Genomic DNA, 4,557 nt, shown 5'->3' on the forward strand with positions numbered 1-4,557 from the left:
CACCGTCCTGATCAATTGGATTCTGACCTTGTTTAAACAACTGGCTGTCCTCGCTACCACATAATACTCCCTTCGGTCTTTTTTAGTCTGACTTACAGGAAAATGTATCAACATTCACAATGCCAAATTAATATTTTTAGATTCATTATGAAATGTATTTTTATAGTATGTATATTTGGTATTGTAGATGTTGATATTTTTTAATATAAATTTGACAAAATTTGCAAAGTTTGACTTGACTCAAATCTAATACACGGAGTAAAAACGACCGAGGGAGTAAGACAGAAAATCTGGACTGTGGGGTCATGATACATGCGTTACACCAGCCAAAGTTCATTAGTCTGAGATGCTGCCTTATTGTCATACATAAGCATCGTTGACTAATCCAGTAATTATGATTCATGCACCACACCAAACATAGTATTCTACACCATAGCATTTATGACTTCCCACGGGCTACCACTTCCCAACACGTTGAGTCAAATATTATCTATGCTCTTCGAGTCTTTCTCTTCTGCATTATTGTTCTTGAAAGATTGTTGTTAATCTAAGTCAAATCCATGTAATGTCAATAACAAAGACTTTCTGCTCCTCAAGGTATATATAAGCACGCTCCTAGGTATGCTCAGTACTAACCAAAGGATTTCTCATAACCATACCGCACAAGAGAATTCAGAGATCAGAAGAAATGGAGGAGGCAGAATGTGCATCTGGTTGGGGTTCTCTCGATGCAATCTGTGAGGAGTCGGAGATGATTGCACATTTGCAGTCAGTGCTCTGGTGTGACAGTGATTCTGATGCAAATCTCCGCTCCTCCAAAAATGATAGCACAAATGCATCTTTTGATCTCCAAGTCGATGACCTCAGTTCGGCAAATGAGAGGGACATTGGTATCAAGAGAAAGATGCAAGTGGATGAGCAGAGCGACCATCACAATGAAGTCCCCGCGGTTCTCTCGGTAAGTGAAGGCCTACAATTGGTCAATTTTATCATTAAAATTAATTCTACTCCTTATTTATTTATTTTTGATAGCAATCGATTCTCTAGGCCCCAAGGAAGAGTGGTAACAAATCAAGAGCTGCAATGGACTCACAAAGCAACTATGCAAAGGTTTGATAGTTACTTACATATTATTAGCTTTGTTTCCCTTTTGCGGAATCTCTTATTAAACATTTTATCACCATGTGCAATTTTGGAACAGAGAAGAAGGCATAAGATCAACGAGAGGCTAAGAGTACTGCAGCACCTGATCCCTAACGGCACAAAGGTGAATTCTTACTATTTTCCATTCATTCTTCATTTGCACCTGCCAATGCTAATTGTGTTGAGCGTTTGCTTTTTCAGGTTGACATAAGCACAATGTTGGAGGAAGCAGTCCAGTATGTCAAGTTTCTGCATATGCAGATCAAGGTATGTATTCACTTATAAAGCAACAGATGCACAAATATTTCGATTGTCAGTGTGCGAGTGTGTGCCACTTAGTTCTTCCCATCTTTTTGATGCATAGCTCTTGAGCTCTGATGAAATGTGGATGTACGCTCCGCTCGCCTACGACGGCATCAATGTCAGTTCCCCCCCATTTGGATTCTCTGGTTCAGGAATGACTACCCCAAACAAACTGACTCAGCAGATGGTACATAATTTGTTGGAAGGACCTATGGCTCAACTGTTCTGATTCATCTGTCATAGCATTGTCATATCTATTGTGGACTTCAACCCGAATTTCCATTTATTGAGTATTGTAGCTCCTTATTCAGGATTCTATTTTTATTCTTGATTGCTTAAACAATGTCAATAATAAGATTTATTTTAAACCAGGCTTGTTGTATATTGATTTTGATTTAGAATCGACCTCTTACTTTGTACTTATACAAAGGAACGGAATCAAGAGCTAGCATGGCAATTTATACAACTTATTCTTTAGAGAAAAAATAGCTTTACCCTTTACGCACGCAATCGACCGGCAATAAATGCATCCACCCAAAGGATAAATCTAGAAATATAAATAATATGAAATATAGGAGTATCTTCTATGTTATATTGATGACTACAAGAGCACAAATGACCATATTACCTTTTGTGGAAGTGTTAACCAAATACTCCCTTCATCTGGAATTACTTGTCACAAAAGTACATAAATATGGATGTATCTAGAACTAAAATATGTCTAGATACATTTATTTTTCTGACAAATGTTTTAGAATGAAGAAAGCACTTGTTGAACATGAAGATTTAAGATTAGTCGTTTCCTCTTATCACAATTAGAGTTGCCGTGGTCTCCACCACAATTGTCGAACCTGGCCTCGTCGTGTTTGCTGAGCTGGTTCATGTGAATGCATTAGAGCACCTTCAACCAAGTGATCAATTTTGTTCGTTTGAGTCATCCGGACAAAAAGTACGGCCCAACGGGACGATCCAAAATGGACAAAGCGTCTGCCTATTGTCCGTTTGTTCTTTGTCCCGACACAAACTGAGCTCAAATTTAAGCCATAAATGGGTTCGTGATGGACAGGAGCGGACGCTCTCGTCACTCGCTCGTGCCCTCGTGCGTCCGTCTTGGTCCCATGCATAAGTGACCCGCACTAGCAATTCGACCTCTGTCTCCGCAACCGACGTGACGAGGCCGCCTGCGCAGGCCGCCGCCGCGCTCACCGGTGAGGGCTGCCGTCGCGCTCTCCTCGTTTTCTGCTGGTGTGGGCTGACCGGAGGAGCTCGGCAGCGGGCACCTCCTGGTTTCTGCTGGTGCAGGCGACACGGAGGAGCTCGTCGGTGTTAGACCGCTGACTGTGCTCAGCCCACGATCTACGCACGATCCCCGTGCACGTACTGCGTTCGGTTGGGCGTTGCCCTTCCATATGTAATCCCTCATGTACTCTGTATGCAATCAAGGAAAGTACTCAATCAGTTTTCATGGTATCAGATAACTCTCCCACGATCCTTTCCTAAACTCCAGCGCCATGACCAACCCCGGCGCCGGCAATCCCTCCCAACCGGCCGCCGGCAGCCACACTATTCCGGCGACCTCCTCCACTACTACCTCACTATCCCCTCTCTCTCCTTCAGCGACACAATCACCGATGTGACCCCCTTCATCCCTATTGTTCTTGATCTCCATAGCAGGAACTACTACCACTGGCGCCACTTGTTCGAGATCCACCTCGGCCGCTGCTCGCTGCTTCACCACATCTCCGACGCCTCCCCTCCCGAGCCGCACAATCCTCGTTGGCTCAAAGATGATCTTGCCATGATTCAGTGGCTTTACACGCGCATCTCCATCGAGCTGTTCAACCTCGTCGTCAAGGACGGCGCCACCGCGCATGACATCTGGACCGAGCTCCGGCGTCTCTTTCAAGACAACCGCGACGCCCGCATCTCGGCCCTCAACGTCGAGCTCCGCACCATCACCCAGGGCGATCGTCCTGTTGGTGTCTTCTGTCAACAGATCGAGGCGATTGGCGACAAACTCCGAGAACTCGGGGAAACCGTTGCCGATCACTCTCTTCTTCACGCTCTCATGGGCGGGTTGGACGAGCGATTCGCGCAGCAGGCGTCGCTGATTCCTCTGCTTCGCCCCCTGCCGTCTCTGTCCGAGGTGAGGTCGATGCTGCAGCTCGAGGAGCAAACCCAGGCGCGCAAGATCGGAGCTCCGCGTCTCTTCCACACCACCGCCAATCCTGCTCCGTCGCCACCAACATCATCCTCGGTGCCGCCCACCCCGCAGCCGCCTCCCGGATGGCGTCCAAGTCCAAATTACAAGGGCAAAAACCCGGTCTATCGACCTCCCAAGTAGCACTCGTCGGCTTCCTCGTCGTCATCCGTGCCTCCACCGCCGGCGCCTCCATCGGCGCCCATGCCAGCAGCGCCCGCGGCGCCCCCGGGTTCTTCAACATGGTGCCCTACTGCTAATCCCTGGACGGGGCTCGTTCAGGCATGGCCGATGCCCTGAACCGCGCCTTCCCCCTACGGTGCTCCCTCTGAAGGAAATATGCCCTAGAGGCAATAATAAAGTTATTATTTATTTCCTTATATCATGATAAATGTTTATTATTCATGCTAGAATTGTATTAACCGGAAACATAATACATGGTGAATACATAGACAAACAGAGTGTCACTAGTATGCCTCTACTTGACTAGCTCGTTAATCAAAGATGGTTATGTTTCCTAACCATGGACAAAGAGTTGTTATTTGATTAACGGGATCACATCATTAGGTGAATGATCTGATTGACATGACCCATTCCATTAGCTTAGCACCCGATCGTTTAGTATGTTGCTATTGCTTTCTTCATGACTTATACATGTTCCTATGACTATGAGATTATGCAACTCCCGTTTCCCGGAGGAACACTTTGTGTGCTACCAAACGTCACAACGTAAATGGGTGATTATAAAGGTGCTCTACAGGTGTCTCCAAAGGTACATGTTGGGTTGGCGTATTTCGAGATTAGGATTTGTCACTCCGATTGTCGGAGAGGTATCTCTGGGCCCTCTCGGTAATACACATCACATAAGCCTTGCAAGCAATGCAACTAATGAGTTAGTTGCGAGATGATGT

General features: G+C 46.0%; 1 pseudogene; it reads left to right on the top strand.

The window, feature by feature from the left end:
- Positions 1–688: 688 nt before the first annotated feature.
- LOC123179757 (transcription factor BHLH133-like) lies at positions 689–1,604 on the top strand (annotated as a pseudogene).
- The last annotated feature ends 2,953 nt before the right edge of the window (positions 1,605–4,557 follow it).

This window comes from Triticum aestivum, chromosome 1A (genome assembly GCF_018294505.1).
Source record: "Triticum aestivum cultivar Chinese Spring chromosome 1A, IWGSC CS RefSeq v2.1, whole genome shotgun sequence".
NCBI classification, from domain to species: Eukaryota; Viridiplantae; Streptophyta; class Magnoliopsida; order Poales; family Poaceae; genus Triticum; species Triticum aestivum.